This window comes from Rhea pennata, chromosome 2, assembly GCF_028389875.1.
Source record: "Rhea pennata isolate bPtePen1 chromosome 2, bPtePen1.pri, whole genome shotgun sequence".
Classification (NCBI taxonomy): Eukaryota; Metazoa; Chordata; class Aves; order Rheiformes; family Rheidae; genus Rhea; species Rhea pennata.
The window spans coordinates 79,687,030-79,706,404 of record NC_084664.1 but is presented as its reverse complement, the minus strand read 5'-3'; the positions used below and the strand labels follow the sequence as shown (position 1 = coordinate 79,706,404).

At 38.8% G+C, this 19,375-nt stretch overlaps 1 protein-coding gene across 2 annotated transcripts in view; it reads right to left on the bottom strand.

The window, feature by feature from the left end:
* FBXL7 (F-box and leucine rich repeat protein 7) overlaps window positions 1-19,375 on the bottom strand; it is a 200,795-nt gene that overhangs the window by 175,734 nt on the left and 5,686 nt on the right. Inside the window, exon 1 of one of the 2 annotated variants that reach the window (XM_062569823.1) lies at window positions 3,359-3,399. The exons of the other annotated variant lie outside the window; for it this stretch is intronic. The gene's annotated coding sequence lies outside the window, so the exon portion shown is untranslated. Of the gene's footprint in view, window positions 1-3,358; window positions 3,400-19,375 lie in introns of those variants that run through there. 2 annotated transcript variants of the gene reach the window in all.

Below are 19,375 nucleotides of genomic sequence, written 5' to 3'. Positions count from 1 at the left end.
CTCTTAAAGGAAGCCCCTGTGAAAGGTGGAGTTCCCACGTTCTCTAATCACTCTAAAAGCACTTCCCTACAGATGTTCTGGTTTAAACTAACACTGCTTTTCTGGCCCTCTCCACAGGATCTCTTACACAGGTTCTAATGCTTCTGCTTATTGAAAAATACCTTCCTTATTGTGGCCTCGATATAGTTCACAGCTATACCAAGCTGCCAACCTGTGGTCAGTCTACACTCAAGCAGCATGCTCTTGCTCCCTTTCCTTAGCTGTGCTCGATCAATGAGATGCCAACTATAAAAACCTGTATTGTAACGGACTCCACCATGCATCACTCAGCATTTTGCCCCACTGAATTCATGCCATTTCTACTTTTCCACTCCACAAAGTTCTGTTACTGTAACATGATAAAGTCCTTTTGCAGTGGGAATGTTTCCCATTGTTATCCACAAACTGTTATCCACTAGAGCTCTTCTACTTCAAAGACACTAAGGAAAACATTAACCAAGAGAGGTCTCTGAGGGAGCATTATTAGTAACATCTCCATCGTGCTAACTCCCTCTCAAAAACTGCTTATTGCACTCTTCATATGAGCCAAGTTTCTCTTCACTGGAAGTCAAGTCCCAGTTCAATCCCCATTTTTCCCCTGTAGGGAACCATATCAGAGGACTTGATTAAATCTACATGGACAAGCCAATGCAGTGGATATAATTAAGATACTTAAGTTTCAACTAGAAAATTAAGCTACTGACACAACCCACCTTGGCCAAGATAATATCTCTCAAGTTCATGTTCACCTCTGCATAAGTGATCCCCTCAGTTTTAAAATGCACAATACTGGAGAGTATGCAAGTCAGGCTAACTACCTGAATCAATTTATTCCCACTATTTAACTTCTGCCTTCTCCAGTCAGATCATCATTATCTGCTTCTTGAACTGAGAGTCTACTGGCAAATTGTTGCCATAAAGTTTTATTTCCTTTGCCAGTTGTTCTTCTGTAATAGAGACACTCTTGGCTCAGTAGAGAGCGTTATCATCCCAGGCAGGAAGAGGATTCAGAAAATGGCCCCAAGGGTTAGGAAGATTAGCAGGAATTCTACTGTGTGTGTTTTTGATGGGGGGGGGGGGGCCTTAAAAAAAATTGTTTTGGGTTTGTTAAAAAAAAAAAAAAAAAAAAAAAAAGAAAAAGAAAAGAAAGAAAGAAAAGAAAAGAAGAAGAAAGAGGTTTCCTTAACCCTTGACTTGAAAGGCTTGTTACAGGCAAGACCTCCAAAGGCAGAACTCACTAGCTGAGAAAATTCATACTTCTGTGGCTGTATGTGTGCGTATATCCATGCTCAGACACTAACGCTACTAAAGCGGATTTGTGAGGGATACTGGTGGTGCTAAAGAGAGGATGAGGCAGCAGAGAGCTGCAGTGATCCTACAGATGCTGGCCAGTGGCAATGACACAATCCTTTGGAGGGTGCACTCTCAAGCTGAAACACACATTAAATCTAGACTACCAAAAGCAGAAAGTCCCTTCCCTTATGCCATAAAACCTACTGTGGGTTTGGTTTTGACAGAACTTCACAATTTAAAAATCACCTTAATAAAAGTTTGAAAATACAATTCAGCAGTATCATTTTCAATATAGCCATATATAGGGTCAAAACAACCACTACCACAAAAATTTCATACGTGGAAGATTTGTTTGTCAATTATTAAACTTCCTTTGATGGCATGTGCAGAGAAGAGGAAGACTCTTTGAATATGTGACAGATACACCAAAGGTCTCCTCTCCTTTTATCAAATTCTTTTCCTTCCAATCTTAAGTGTAACAGTTGCCCCCCCCCAAAAAAAAAAAAAAAAAAAAAAAAAAAAAGTTCAATCAAGAACTCATAGGGCTGATTCATAGTCAAGCCCTATAAAAGCAACCTTAAACTTGTAAGCTTGTGAACTCAAATTCATACTTGCATATCTAAAAAAGGAAAGCAAAGCACCCACAAATCAATACAAGTAATAATTACTGCAGCTAAATTAGATTAAATGCTGTGAAAGTCAAGCTACTGTCTTTAACCCACATTTTCATGAATATCTAATTTGGGTATACAAATACTGCACTCTGCAGTGCTCCAAACGTACAAAAAGTTTTATCTGTCTGGCCACAAGAACCCATTAAAGCAAGTAGCTTCCAGATGCTGTACCTTACAAGGAAGATGCGAGGCTGGACTATCCTTAAAAGCACTTTGCATGTTCAAATGAAAATTTATGGAAGTTAGGTTCCTTTTAAAGCTTTCTCTGCTGTATGCTGTAGCTGCGGTACAGTATTCTAAATTCTTCCCCTGCAAAGAATTTTACAGGACAGCTAGCAAATGCTAAGTTTCAAATTTAAGCTCATATGACATAAGATTTGAAATTCTTGTCTGTATAGTCATTTTACCTCTGAAGAAATACCCATTTTAAAATGAAAGCTAAAACTCTTCATGAAATCCAACTAGCTACTCTCCATAAAACTGGAAGTGATTTCACAACCTCAGAGAAACACCTTGAAAGACAGTACACATCACAAGTATAAGATCTAATGTCAAGATAAATAGCAAGAGATTGTTTCTCCCATCTGTTTCAAACCAATACTAACCATATTTCCAGAGTCTTGGCTTTAACTAAGGCAGTAGTTCCCACTCTACCTAAGCAATAGGCAATGGATGTTCTGATAACATTGTGCAAACACTTGTTTCTTTACACTCAGATTTTAGATACAGCCAAAGATCATTAACAGCCTGCTAGGTCAGGAGCAGAAAGAAGTACTGTAGCAGGCAGGTATGACACAGCACAGAGGAAGGAAAACTGAGAAGTCACCTTTGCATCTGCAAAAGCTTATGCCAGTCAGAGTCAGTAAAGCAGAGATGTCAGATCTCATCTCAGAAGTTCCTCTTCTCTCAGTCTCTATCTCAAAAGCACATAGTTACAGATATATTTGTAAACAATACATATTGGTCATTCTACCTACACTCTTTTGATTATTACTCACATTTAAGTTAGAATTGCTAAAAAATAAAAAAACAAACAAACAAAACCATACACATCAGGCATTCCATATGTAACTTCTAAACTCTCATAGTAACAGTAACAATGGCTCTTTGTATTCCTTTGTCAAGTATATACATAATAATTTTTTTAACATAAGGAAACTATATGCTTACCTTTCTTTCAAGGTTCTGATATTACAGCAGCACAGCAATGTTTGACCAAACTTTCATAAACCATAACTGGGTTATTGATATATTAATTACTGCTAGATCTCTGTCACTAGCAGACCTGCTTAAACACACAACACACACACACACCACACCAACCAAGCAAATATCTGGGAATAACATCTTACTATAAGGGCCCAGTGTAGACTTCTATCAGCTCAGTTAATGGAGGCCACGACGACACTGGCTATTGACAGCAGCTATCCTGGGTCCAACGCCAGCAAATCCTGTGATTTAGACATGGATATGAATGGCAAACTCATGGCAATAGCAAGCCTCAACTCATGGGCCCCCCGATGGATGACACAGCTAAGCAAAAAGGAGGAGTCAGAATTTATAATATTCACCATTAAAAAACAGGCAAAATATTTACCTTGATTATTGCAACATAGCCTAACAAAAGAAACATGACAGGATGTCTAGAAACATGGGACAAATTTTTGAGGATTTCAGCATTTGGACCATGCTGTTATATCCACTCAGGCTCTTGATTTCCCATGTCTTTCATAATCATTTTCAATTTGTGTAGAAAGGGCACTACTTGTTACTTACCTTGACATTTCCCATAACAGCTTTTGCTACAACGTATTCCTGTTTGGTTTGCTTTGTGTAAAGACTAATAACCCAAATATTTTAGATATTTCAGCTTAAAATAGATGACCTGACATTTAACTAAATTAGTTGGATAGCTTCTATATTTCCAGCATTACGTGATCAACAAACAAACTCAAATTTCAACAGGCATGAACCAAAACTTCTCAGGCCTAAGTTTCCTTCCCTCCCACACTCCTGCAAAACAAGTTTCCTTAAAGGAGGTCCCCAGTTTGAATCACCTACCACAGCTGTTTGCTAATTTAGTCCCATGTTGCAGGAAACACACTATATAGAAACCAGGAAAAGCAAGGCTAAGGAGGATTAGATGATTACAAACAGACATGCAAGTTACGTAGCTCTGAGTCAGAGCTGTTAGCAAGGTACAAAAAACACTAGTCTCAGCATTCGGCTAATAATCACAGATAGCAAGAGTGTCCTTTTGCCTGTCTTCTATCCTTACCAAAAAGGAAACATAGGCCCAGTAATTCTGTTTTTCTTAAGCCTCTGGAAGAGGTTCAAGTCCGTAAGTGAGTTCTACCCATGTTGTTTGAATCCGCAGGCAAGACCATTACCAGAAACTTTTGCTGATATAGTAACATCCATTAGCAGCAACATGTCTTCCTATAAAGCTTCTATGTGGACTAGGACCTCAACTTTGACAATTATACCAGCAAACAATGATACTTTTCCTCAAGTGAGGAAACTATTATACACTCTACATTCAGAAATAGCCTTTTCCTGGCATAAGTCAAACAAAACCCAAGACAGCTTATGGGTAATACCCAGCCAATAAAGTCATTTGGTAGACTACCTCTCACTCTATGTTCACCCTCAGTTCAAAGCTCTTCTCGCTTCTCCAGTTAAAGGAGACCGTTCCAGAAGGATAAGTGTACTTTCTGCATGCAAACATAGGCTTTGACTTGCAGACAGAGTAACTCACAGTGAAAGTCATCCCAGTCGCACTCATGTAAGTCTGAGCCAAGACTTGGAGCTACAGCTGTCCCATACGATACAATGAAAGTATTTGGGAAAAAGCTATTTCAGGGTAAGATGAACTCAAACAACGATATGCTTCAAAGGTTTTAATGTAAAACTGTTTTATAAAACCCATCCCTTATTGAGGGCTATTGAAAACAGATGAACAATAAAAATGCTTATGCAGGAAAAAAGATAAGCTTGGAAAAAGGCAGTTTTACTTCTTATGGTCCATAAATCCAATAGTTAGGGAGGTACTATACACATGACAAAATTGAATTTCCAGAATGCTAGAAGGGTCCTTCATAGTTCAACATAAATTCACGGAGCTTCAATTAACTTCCTCGTCTTGAACAGAAAGATTTTACGTAACTAGGTTAATACATTTTCATCCAACATTTTTGGGGTAGAGGTAGGAGAGCAGAATTATAAAGCAAGTAGAAGTAGAGCAATATGGCTTTCCCATATTGCTGCTGCTCTGGCACTCAACCACAAGGTGTCAGGAACACAAATATTTTTAAATAACTAAAGACACATAACCACAGTTTGCAGAATTTAGTTTTTAAACAAAAAATACGACTAGCTTTTTACTTTTTTTCAGTAGTCCAGATGTAGTAATTCTAACAAGAAGAAAGGAAGACTTAATAAGAAAAGCACACACATGCAAACCCATTCCTGCTTCAGATATTAGTCATAACCCCAAAAAAAATCTAGTTTATAGTTTCTGAAAAAAAGCATTTCATATTACTACTGGTATTTTATATAGTTGAGATGATGTCCTAAGATCAGGCTTATAGCTATGTCTACTACTATTCTTTCTTCAAAATCCACTTAGAATTACAGTGGAAGATAGAACACCGGGCTATACTGGCCTTGGGTCTCACCCAGTACAAACATGCTCATGCTCTGCGGAAAGACGCTTCCAAAAGTCCCTTTAGAGAGGGCAATCGCATCCATGTGGCCTACTTCTACCACTGTTGTTAACTGCCCTTAAGATTTTAATTAAAATCACTAATCAACAGGCACACAGTCCCTGTGCAAACCCTGAGCTCTCAGCCTTAAGTGATGAGCATCATCTGCAAAATACACATTTCTTAGGATAGGATAAAAGAATTAATATTAAATGCCAAAAAAGAAACACAACAGTGCAACACGGAGTCCCTTAACCTGTACGGGAGTGTTGCTTTGCAGGACAAACACTCAGGTGCCCATATTACAATGGGAGGCAAGGAGCCCCCCAGCAGCACACCCTCTCAGGTCAGGTACATATTTCAGGTTAGCAGAAAACCCATTAATGAATCCCAAGGACCCAATCACCATTTGAGGAACAGTGTCAACGAAAAACCAAAAGATACTCAAGTCTACATTACATTTATATATCACACATGTGCAAGCAGCAGTTAGAGATAAAAATGGTACTTCCGCTACAAATGAGGCATAAAGTATTCTGTAACAACTTATTTTATTGTCATTAAACATTCAAAGAAGCAGCAACTCCTAGTCTGTTTACTATGGCCACATGCCCAGATTTAAATTTTTAATTTTATTATTTTTTTTGAATGCTACTGTTTAATCTAGAGACTGAATAGTTTCAGCTGCAACAAAACAGTAGTCAGAAAATAGGAAAAACTTTGCCTTGAGGCTAAGGAACTTAGTGAACCTGGCAGGTTATTTATTTGTACAGTAAAGGAGCTGAAATTTTGCCAAACCTGGAGATTCCCAATTAGCTGAGGCAACACATAATCACTCAATATTTTTATGTTTCTGCACACTAACATAGCATATCAGTCTTTACTGTCCTTGGACACACTGTCATTTTCAGCTTTAATTTCACAAGAGGATACACTGATATACATTCAGCATCACCACTGTCCTACCAGGAGCCAAAATGAGAAGGTTGCTTTACAGTGTCCTCTGCAGCTGACTCAGAGTATGCTTCTCCAACAGCAGGTCACTCCTGGAGAGTCTTAACCTGAAATTGTTGCAGTTACCTCAGAAGAGAAGTCTATCAAAGCCTCTAGAAGGCCAGGAGGCATGTATGGATACTGATTTTCACTCGATGTTTATGACTGAAATACCTCTACTCCTCTAGCAAAATAAAAAGACCTGCAGAAAACACAACTGTTGAGTTACATTTCAAGAAGGCAACTAGCTCATTTGCACAATTTAGGAACTCAAAACTCAAGGAAAACCTCTACCTTTTCTTGAAATACAATTAGCATGGACTACTGTAAATAGTAACTCCCTTGGCTTTATCTTAGCAGAAAAATTTAGCACTAAGTTTTGCATGTGCAAGTGCAGCTGCACTTGCTACAAATCAAGACTCTGTCCTGTTAAGTAAGACTAGAAGAAAAATCTCACCTACAAATTTGCCTTTAGTTCTGGTACTTAACAGAGAACTTGCCCAAAGAGTACAGAGACTTGAAGGGAAGACGAGGAGGGAAGATGCTCCCTTTCTGACTTGGTAGTTCAGCTCTGAACCTCTGGCTTTGTTTCCCCCCCTCATTTTTTTATTATTATTTATTTTATTTATTTATTTTTGCAACAAAGGACCCTCAACCTAGGCCTGCCACTAGATTTATGACAAACAGCCACAGAGACCAAGTGGGCAGCAAGGCCCAGTTCTGTCACTCCTCAATTTTCCTTTGCTTCAGAGAAGCATGCTGCCTGCTATATTTAGTTGGCCTTTGTTTCCTGTGCCTCTCACAGACAATAAACAGAAATATTCCAGACATTACTTTTTGTCTGGATCCCAAGAAGCATTTTCAAAACAAAACAAGCAGTCACAGTGCCCACTCTCCCACATTTCAACTATGCACCAGAAGAGAAATACTCATGCTCCTCTCAGGAGATGATGACACCATTAAGCAAGGTAAGGACAGCTTCTTAACCACTGGGAGGGTAATTCAGGCATACTTCATCAGGATATTAATCATCTTCAAAACAGCCTTAACTACACCAGCAGAGGGAAAAAAAAAAAAAAAAAAAAAAAAAAAAAAACCCACAACTATCTGAGCTGCAAAGAGTCATAAGCAGTGCTTGCACTCAGCCAACAATCTGCCGGTAGGAGCAAACCTGAGACTATTTACTTCACAGACAGTCACTGAACTATGACAAACCGTTGTCAGACTTCACAAAAGGGCAGCACGCAACCAAATTAACTGCGAGTCCAAGGATCTGAGAAGCAGATATAACCAGTCATGTTCAGCTCTTGAAATACAGTGGCGTGAAGCCAGACTAACTCATTTTGCTTTCAGCTGAAGAGATGATTTGAGAGACAAGTGTTGAAGGAGCAATACCAGATTTAACCTCAAAATACAAGCCCCAATTCCTCAAATAACCTCTGGATGGATCCTTCTTCTTCTTTTTTTTTTTTTTTTTTTTTTTTTAAGCTTTATGCATTTTTTTAAAGCCCTACCTTTCTTAACTTCTCTAATATTTTCCCAGAGCTTTGCAGCATTCATACAGCAGATAGCACAGGAAGTAATTGAATTTGGGGGAGGTGGGTTGGTTTTTTAATACCTTTGAAAGCTTTTGTGTTACTGCTTTCTAAATTACATATCTATGCGTACAATGTTATAAAATAATGCAACTTAACTTCAGAATAAATCTTCCTTTAAGTAGCAAAGCAACTACTGAACAATTCATAGGAACAGTTGCCCATTTACCCATCATTGATACCTCTTTTTCAGGGGAGAGTTTTCTTACATCTATTGCAAAGAATCAATCTTCAAGAAAATGAAATCAGTGATACTTTCTCAAACTTGTACAGAAACATTTAAGGACTGCCTGACATGCCAGATCCCTGAGGTCAACCGGACTATGACCAAAGCAAAATAGAAAAGATAACATTGAGTTGCTCTAGCTTTCTCTAATTTTTGGGAAAGAGGAAGAGTCCTTACTAAAAGCAAGAGGAGAACAAAATTGTTTAAGATTACAAAAGCTACAGTGGCATAGCTCCACATTATAGAATTACATTTAGCATGTCCATTTCCTCCATCACCGAGCATCTATGCCACCAAAAAAAGGCACCACGGAATACCCGGTCTGTTGCATCTGGTTTCTCATCTCAGCCCTGTCACAAGCAAGCAAGGAACACACTACACTGATGAATTAATTTTGAACTTCTGACTTTCCAAAGAGGATAACACTATATAAAAAGAATGCTGAAAGACTAGAGCTGTCTAAGGGTACTGCCAAAGGTGTTCCCCCTGTGCAAAACAAAAACAAAACAAAAAGCTTGTTCAAAAAACAAGCACACACAACACAGTGAAGATAGGAGCATCTATGCAAAACCCAGAGACAAGGAAAGATGCATCTGTTGAAGAATTTTCTACAGATTTTTCTACACTTCCTTTGAGTCTCACATCAAAAAAATACAGGCATGCATTTCTCTTTCCTGCTATGAAAATATTAAGGTAAACTGGTTATGAAAAATGCAATTAATTAGTTATTGGTCTGCTGTCAATTAGAATTATCAGGACTCAGCTGATGCATCTGAGAAGATGGCCAGGATTTAATGATTCTCCTGTATATCTGACATGGGATAGACTGTCTCACATAATATGCAGTCAGCCCATTTTCCAGCCTCCCTAGCACATCTCCTTCCTCCATAACTTGTGCTCACTCACTCTTTTTTTTTTTTTTTTTTTTTTTGGGGGGGGGTAGGTTTTATTTGTTTTTTTTAAGACAGACATCTTATATTTGACTGTTCCTATCTGAACATTACTCCATTTTAATCAAAAAAAAAAAATAGCAATACAGATCTATTCTATCTGAAATATTTCAAAGGTGAGCTGCCTATTTTAGATCAGAGAAGTCAAAGATGATCACGGAACACTGAAAGTCAGATTCTCAGACTTAAATCTTCAAAGTCATTTTACTAGAACTAGACTTAAAACCACTTTGAGTATTCTTATTGGAATTCAAGAACTTTGAATTTTAGAAGCTTGTCTTCCATTAGCTTACTGTATACAGTAAGAAAAAAAAAAGTGTGAGAAGCAAGCTGTGAACGCAATTTCTTATAAATACACTGCACCATTAAGCTAAAAAGCCAGAACATGAATAACAACATATGTTGTAAATGGGCAACATCTGCTGCAATATATGCATTGACTTTAGAGAACTCTTTAATTTTTAAGAACGGTCAGTTTCCTAAACAATTTTGTTCTTCAGCTATTTCTTTCTCTGTAACACAGTTTCAAAGACCACATTAGTCATACTATAGCTTCAGTATCAGTAAGACAGGACTTCATCTGTCTGACAAACTCAGAGCCTGGATCTAAGAATTAGCATAGTAGGGTCTTCTGTAATTTTTCATGGCTCTATGATGAAGGATGGATTTTAAAAGTATTAAGTCCTTATTTTAAAATAAGTAGCAACTCTTGTCCAGAGACAACCAGCTCAGCCATAGCGTAGGACATAATCCCTCTCTTAAAACTGAGGCAAATTCAGCTTCAATATTGCTGTACCACAGCATAGCAGAGATAACACTTGACATCATTTGCTGATGTACTACAACTGCCTTTGCTCCAAACACACATAGAGTTAAATCCAGGAATATCACAGTTCACTAGATTCTTCACTAGCCAAATAGATTGACGATTTTATTGGTAACACGCTTCCAAACCTAGGACAATGAGACAGCAGCACTTCTCCTTGCTTATAAAATCTTTGTTAGACACTACAGAATGTGACCTGAACAGAAGCAGACAGATCGATTCCCATCCAGGTAAGTTACAGCACCCCATAAGAACAGTGGAAGAAGTAAAGATTCATGCTTTTTCCTCCTGCAGGAAAAAAAAAAAAAAGTAAAGCTCTAGAGAGAATAAAAGGAGCTGAGGAGGGACAGGTGGAAAAGGTTGAGTCCAACTGAGGGACAGCTGGAAGAGGTTGAGTGCAAAGGTGTCACAGAGCAGCATTACACTGTTCGCATACACTTTCTGGAGGGTGTGCTAACTTAAAGTAGGTTACAAGTTAACAATAATCCTGAGGGTTTTGTTGTTGTTTTTAAAAAAACACATTTTTAAACATGTTTGAACTATCAAACAGATCATCCTGTATCACCAATATGGCTACAGGTTACCAGGATGACCAAAAGATTTGCCACACAAGCCTGAGGGAAGAAAAAGCATACTTGTTTAAGTGTGGTCATGCTGCCTATGAGTTAAGGATTTGTGCAAAAGACTGCAGAACCCCAAAACACCTTTTTCCCTTCCTGCCCTTCCCAGGTACATACAACAGGTTTCTTCATCAGCCACCTTGGACTACAGGGTTGGATCACTGGATCCCAAGGAGTGAGCCTCATGCAGCATATCTGTTAGAGCGGCTTGGGGCTAAGCTCTTTATTTCTGAAGAATGCTATTTACTGAAAAACTTTACCTCAAGGTATAAGGTCTTGACAGCCACTTTTGGATACAAGTCAGCAGACCTGAAGATTCCCCTCATAGGGCTGTCCACTAGCCAAGTTTCACCACTTTTGGCCCTTGATAAATACAGGATTTGCTCACCTAACATCGTTAAAAAAAAAAAAAAAAGGGGGGGGGGAAAGTGCTACAGATTATACTAGGATTTCAACCACTCTCTGCTTGCAGAGATAAGCCAGCATCTACAGGGTTAAAGAAAAAATGAACAAGGATTCTTCTCCTCACGTGCAGAGTTAGAGATTTGGCCTTGGTTTGAAAACACCTCCTAAATACTCAGAATCCTTCACAATTTGTCTATAACTTCACCCACGTTTACTCAAAACCATGGAAAGCTAGTGATAAAAACAAGCCAGATAAAAATAAAAAACACCTTATTTCTGTGAGCCTTATTTTTTTAAGCCTACCACACTCCTTTCAGTTAAGTGCTGATGATACACCCATTAGGAAGAAAATTGAGGAAAACAAGGATATGATTAATCAGTGTTTAAAAAACACCAAACTGCACAGGTCCCAAGAGCAGACACCCCTACTTGAAAGGCTCCTGTGTCTGACTAGACTTGCTCTGGTTTAGAGTCTAATCCTCTGGAAGTTTAGCTTCACTTTCTAGGAATGTCGTTGCTCATGTAGAGACTTAATTAAGAAACCCTAGACTTCAGTAGTCGACTGGGGGGGCAGGGATGGGGGAAGAGCTTATTCTCAGAAGGGCATGTATTTTCTCCAGAAAACGAGGCTTGGCAAAACGAAGGCAGGAAACTCAGCACGTCTGCGACATTCTCTTTTGCCCGACTTCTGCTGCCAACACTCTTCCTGTGCTCAAAAACTGTAAACAGTACAGTGTCTTGCATCCACCTTGTTAGCTGACCCACCAACCAGAGAAACACAGGTTTGGTTTAAAGATGCTGGACAGTGTTTCCAGTTCAGCTCTTGGAGAAATACAACTCGACATACCATGTACTTTCACAGTGAGAAATAAAAATCATCATCAAAGCCCTATGTTAAAGCTCACTACTTACAATCAATACATTTCTGGACAAAGCAGCAGAAAGGAATCCTTCGGCTTACTTCCAATCCTTGTGCGAATACTTGACCAAAACCTGCAGGCCCATTCACAGTTTGGTAATTCCTCAGATAGGAGAAAAAGTCTGCTTGTATGAAGCACGGAGAAACCAGAGTCAAAACAGAACAGGTTAACAACTGTTTGAGGGCAAGGAAGTTTTGCATTTTTCCCCTTTGTTCCAGCATTTCCTGGCAAAAGAAACAAATACCTACACCAAGGATTCATGTTCCTCCATAAAGACAACCATACAGTGTAACAAAAGGTACATCCATAAGGGAATAAATGCAATAATTACCCAAGAGAAATGAAGGCATAAGCAAAATATTTTGACCATGCCTAATGGCTGCCAATGAAAACTTCATACCAGACTACACTGCATACTCTGTACATATACACTGAAAGAAAACCTGTTTTGAAAGATTTTTAGGAATACTTTAGGTAACATTTTTCACGTCTGAACGTTTTAATTCAGGCACTGTGGATGTAGTTCTGGCCTCAATGTCTTTCATAGACCTGATAGTGGCACAGGGCACTGATCCTTCCATCTTACTGAGAAGTCACCTTCCTTCTCATACGGAAGAGCTGTTCAAGGAACCGATAATACTTTAAGGTGAGTTAAACCTAAAGGTAGCATTTTGGTATCAAAAGCAAAATAAGCTCCAGTGCTCAAGTAATACAACACACAGCAATACATAAAAATCTTTTTGTTCTGCATGAGTTTACTTCTAAAAACAAAAAAACAAAAACGAAAAAAATACCAGAGGGCATGGTTAATTTTTGGTGATTAAAGCTCCAGTAGATCCTTCTCAGTTTAGCATCTTCAGCTTAAAACTAAAGACAAATACATTTCATAAGTTTAGCAATACAGAAAATAGGCTGCTGCTTCTAAACTTGACTGTTAACCTACACCTGGCACTGTAATTTAGTGAGGGATTTAAATGCTTTTTGATCCAATTCTAGAAAAAAATACACAGAAAGAATCAAGTCTTTACTCCAGCAGAATATGGGTTACTTTCCAGTGTTTTTAAATCACAAATTGATGAAGTCATGACTACATCTACTTGGAAACTTCAGAAAAAATTTCCTTCCATGTCTAATACAAAAATAACCACTTCATTAACTAAAGCAATTATCTTTATTTTCTAGGACAGCAAAATGTGATCCTGAGCTAGCATTTCTTTCTGAAATGAGCAAAATTCACTCAAAGAATATTTTCATAAAAAACAAATGACCATTTATTGTCAGAAACAGCAACAAAACAACCAGACTCAAAAACTAATATCCCAGCTCTTACAAAAATTCTTCTATTTTAACTGTTCTTTGACTGGAGAAAACGTAATCATGCAGGAATAGTGAATTTCTTTAAACAGTGGAGAGGAAGACATGAATTTCTTAATAATATAGGGTAAAAGTAAGTTACAAATGAAGAAACTCCAAGCCTCCTGTAAATACAAATTTAAGGAGCATGTTTACAGATACTCCATCGCTTCAAGTCAGCCTTAACATTTGCCAGAATCTGCTACACTTGAACTCTACTGCTTCTGAAAGTCAGGTAGCACCTTTCACAAATGTAAGCAACCAGCTGAAGTAGACAAGGATCAAGTTAGGAAACATGTAAACAAACTGGACACACACAGGTCCATGAGATCTAATGAGATGCATCCCCAAGTGCTGAGGGCACTGGCCAATGTCAATGTGAGACCACTCTATTTTTGAAAGGGTGTGGCAACTGGGAGAGGGTCATGAGGACTGGAAAAAGCAAGCGTCACCATTATCTTCAGAAGGTCGGGAATGAGGATTTAAAGAACTACAGGCTGGTCAGCTCCATTTCCCTGGGAAAGTGGATCATCTGCAGATGACACAAAACTGGGAGAGTAGCTGATACACCAGAGAGCTGTGCTGCCATTCACAGGAACCTCAACAAGCTGGAGAAGTGGAGAAGTGACAAGAATCTCTTGAAATTAGTTCAAAAGGAAATGCCAAGTCCTGCACCTGGGGAGAAATAACCCCATGCATTAGTACAGGCTGAGGGCCAACTGACTGGAAAGCAGCTCTGCAAAAGAGACCTGGGGGCCCTGGTAGACAAGGAGTTGAACATGAGCCAGCAAAGTACCTTTGCAGCAAAGAAAGCTAACAGCATCCTAGGCTGCATTAGGAAGAGTACTGCAAGCAGGTCAAGGAAAGTTTCTTTCCCCTTTACTCAGCCCTACTGAGTTCATATCTGGAGTGCTGTGCCCAGATCTGGGCAAACTAGTACAAGAGAAACATGGACACATTAGAGAAATCTCAGCAAAGTGCCACAAAGATGATTAAGGGATTAGAGCATCTGACATGTGAGGAGAGGCTGAGAGCTGGGATGGTTCAGCCTGGAAAAGGCTCAGGGGGTATCTTATTGAAGTGTATAAATACCTGATGGGAAGGAGTCATGACTACAGAACCAGACTCATCAGTGATATCCAGTGACAGGACAAGAAGCAACAATTGTAATACAAGAAGTTCCACTTAAACACAAGAAAGCTGTTTTTACTGAAAGTGATTGAACACTAGAACTGGTTGCCCAGAGAGACTGTGCAGTTTCCATCCTTGCAGATGCTCAAAACCTGACTGGACAAAGTCCTGAGCAACCTGCTCTAGTTGACTCTGCTTTGAGAAAGGGGGTTGGACTAGGCAGTCTCCAGAGGTCCCTTCCATCCTCAACAATTCTGTTACTCTGTATGCTTCAGGCTCTGAAGTACACATCAAGATATGGCTAGGAGTTGACTAAAAAATGCCCTAATGAAGTTTTACTGCCTGTACACAGCTCCACTAGCAGTCTAGTACTCTAGAGTGAGGACACGATTCCTCGGTCAGAGACCTTGCAGTAACAGCATCTATGTTCAAGAGCCTGCTAAAAAAAAGATTAGGGCCTTCAGGCTTGTTGGCTACATAAGAGTACAATCAAACATGAACTCAAGGAGGAAGAACAGCTACTAGATCTTCTTGACATATAAAACCATATTGTTAGTATCAACTAGCATGACTAACTAGAGTTGAAACACCTCTGCTCCAAGGCTTTTATTTATACCTCTCTTAGTAGATCCTAAGGTTCCAAAAATTCTAGAAGCACAAGTCGTAGTGTATCAACAATCTTCACCACATATTTCAGCAATAGCTTATTATTTCCATCATCTTAGTTTGGGAGGAAGAGGGAGAATTAAGTTGATGCCACAAGCAACTTTCTTATAAACTGTCAGAGAAAAGGCAAATATAATGAGAGTAGAAATGTATTTTGCTAGGTACTACAGAAAAGATCATTTGCTCAGTACTTCCATTGGAGACCAGCTGTTGCCTTTTGCCTTACACTCCTGAATGAGTTAGATCAAGTACTACTGTCACTGTGCTGTGACAAAACCAACATGTTTCATGCTAGGAGCTCATGAGCACTCTAAGTAAACTCTCAGATATATGCAATTGCTGTTGATCAACTCCCACAATAGATTTACAAGGATAGAATTTAATTGAAATACCTGTTCATTAAGGAATTTTAACACGGTTTTAAGAAAAATAAATCCTTCAATCCAATCCAGTTGCACTTTTTATATAAAGAAAATTGTGTGGAACATGATATCAAAGTAGCACCAAAGCTTTAAATAGATGACTTGTTTCTCCATAACACCTGCAGGCATACAAGTGCTAAAATTCAGGGCTTCCCACAAACTGACAAGATTACACTTGTAACATGACAACTAGCTTAATCCAGAGTCTCATTTTCCTGTCACATAAGCCCATTTGACTTCTGATCAAAAAGTTTTTTTTCCTAACTAATTCTCAATGCTGTCGTGCTAGTATTTCCAATTTCTCCCAAACTTTTCAGAAGACAGCTGACCTAATAACTGCTCCTTTCACATCATCATCTGCAAATTTCATTCACATTCTTCCAGAAACAACAAAGGAAAGTAAGGGAGATAATTTCTAGAATAGGTCCACTGAGAAGATGATTACAACACTGTCCTCCAAGTTAGTACATCATTTGAGAAGATTTTAGTAGTCCTTCAGCTATTATACACACTTGTACACAAGTCTCCAAGAAAGAAAAATGTTGTGTGATTTAAGATGTTAAAATGACAAATTTATGTATTGTAGACAGAAATTTCCTGATTCGAAACACAAGCATGAAAGAACTTCCCATTTCTCCCTTTACTCCAGAAGGGTCCATTACAATTTACTACTACAGTATGCCACTAATTGCTTGGAATACATAGCTCAAATTAAGTACTCTATTAACATGTACATTACTAAAGCAAGGACATCAGGACAACAGAAGTCTAACTACATGACTCTTCAACTCAAAAGATTTACTATGCTATCATTCCTGAATGCTTTTAGTTCCTTTACCTGCTATGCATTTTCATATTTCAGTCCTGAGAACAGATGTGTTAAGACAAACCCTCAAGAGAGAGCAAAAAAACTGCTTAAATCAGAGCAATATCCAACATGTCACTGTAGATTCTTCCATTTCAGAGCCTATGCACATAAAATCTGGGGCTGAGTCTGCTGAAAACAGTTCTGTTGAGCTTCAGAAGAAAAGGGATTCCCAATCTCATCCCTGCAGTAATTATCCAGCTTAAATATAGATGCGTGTTAAACATCGGTTCACATAGGAATAACAGGTTTCAACTTGGCAGGACTAACAGGGTTATCAGGAAGAGTAGCCAGCAAATTTCTCCTCGTTTACTTGTTTAAAATAGAAGTCAAAAAAGCATTTAAGGACAAAATGTGCACATTCCAGGCTTTTCTCCAGTCTATACAACACAAGCACAGCAGCACTTTTTCACACCTCCTTAGATAAAATATTTGAAATTATTTCTCTGGCCAGTACAACTTAGTCTTGCTTGCTGCTCCTTTAGAGCTTTGTGGAGTGAATAATCTTACTTTTAATCAATACACTGATCGTACTCAAAATCTTTTGAGAGGAACAGCTAGAGTCTCTACTGAAGTCTCCTTGTGCACAAACAGCCATTCACACATCCAGTCACCACAGCAGCAGGCACGTAAGAGTTGCAAGCCAGGATAACAGGGGTTTCTCCAATGACATGCAGCATACAGCATCAAAATAACAGCAGTTCTCTATGCTTCAGATCTTCCAAGAAGGTCTTGTGTTTAAAACTGTCCATAACACATTGTCTATACTAAAGGAGACAGGTAGCCTTGAAACTTAAGTGAGGGATACAGTCAGACATAACTAAGAGCTTTTCCCTGAGTTTGGCTACAGCAACACTCAACTAGTACTCAATGCAAACGCTGTTCAGATGAACAGTCTCAGGGCGTGCCTATCAAGTCACAAGCTTGCACATACAAATTCTTGGAATAAACTAGTTGCTTATATTTCTCATGGACAAGGAATATGTTCTAACAACACCCACTACCCATTTTTTTTTTAAGTTTCCAAGCTCGTTGCTCCTTAAGGAAATAGTTGCCCTAATTTAGCAAAGCACACATTCTATATTAAAAAATAGAGGCATAGCTGAATAACAAACAAACCGAAGAGCAGACATAAACCATTTGTGTATTTCAGCCTTTAAATGTCATCTATTTCCTTCTGCCAATCACCTTCCTAACACAAACAAGACCCCACAAAGAGCCAAACCAATTCCTAGTTAGGAATTGTTAGTAGAAGCAAGGAATCCAGAAGTAGCCAAAGGACTGAAAACGCCAAAAAACTAAGTTATCTGTGGAGATCTTTAGCATGGCAATTTAATGCTAGACTTCAACCCATTCAGCCAATCTTGAATGAATGTTGATGTTTGTCACAATGATGCAGTATCAATTTCAATTTGGATTTTATGAAGTCCAGTTTGGTGGAAGGACATTTTTAAGACTACAAAAATACCATTTCTGTTAAGGAAAGTTACCTAAGCAATCTCATTTACTTCCTCACATGTGGTGTGAAAGAAGGCTCAATCTTTGCCAGGGCTAGATTTCCACCATCTCTGCTGAGAGGGATCCATTGATGCCTTCCCATTTCACACACCACCAGCACTGAAGTTTACTCAGGCCACTGCATGGCACCCAGCTGGCAATTTGTTTGAAAATGCACAAAAGGAATAGCATCCAGTTACTTTTTCACTTGGCTGAAAGGACCGTCTAAGATAAAGACAATCCTTGGAATACAGTGACTTACTTCAAATCTGCAAAGAAATAATAAAACCCTACCTTCCTCCAGTAACCTTTTATGAAAAAAAGTAACATGATAACATGCAAACCACTAATTTTCTAGAAAGCTACAGATAAAGCCTAAATCTAAGACACTTTGTATACATACATATACATACACACACACACTTTTTCATGTGCAGGGGCACACACATGCGTATGCATACAGGCATATACACAGGCCATTCACTTTAAGAAACCAAATACTGCATTCCAGGAAACTGCAAGCAGCACTGGAAGCAGCTCAGTTCACTGCCATATCCAGGCCTCTCCCTACTCCACCCCACCACCCACATGATCCAAACAATAACAAGCAATACAAGCACAAAGCCTAGAATAAATTTACTTTTTGGAGACAAACTGAGTAAACATACACACACAATCCGTTTGCATCACTCAGTTGAAAGTCATGTTTAAAAAAAAATATATATCTCACAAGCAGAGTTTATGAAGGTTACTCTTGTTCAGCAGCAGTTGGCCACTGTCAGAGCACAAGTTCTGCAAGTTCACTTTTAATATCAACATCGCTTAAAGGACTGGCATTTCAAGTTTTGCCATCTTTCTTGCCCAAATCTTGCTGTTAAGAGACAACAACTCTTATTCCCTGCACCCAGCAGTGAAACACAGCTATGGGTAAAACACAACATCACTGCTGGCCAAGCACGAGAAAACAGAACATAACACAATTAAGCACAACACACAAAGTACCACCAAGTGGCATCATAACATTTCAGTATTTATTTATGGAAGGTGCTAGAGTTCAGTCACAGCAATTATATGTTGGGGGATGTAAGAGAGGGGACTAGCCAAATCAGGACCAGAATCCAGGAAAGATCAGAATAGCAAGCAAGAAAAGACTATATGCTAAACTTCACGTGTAACACCAGATATTAACGCATAAA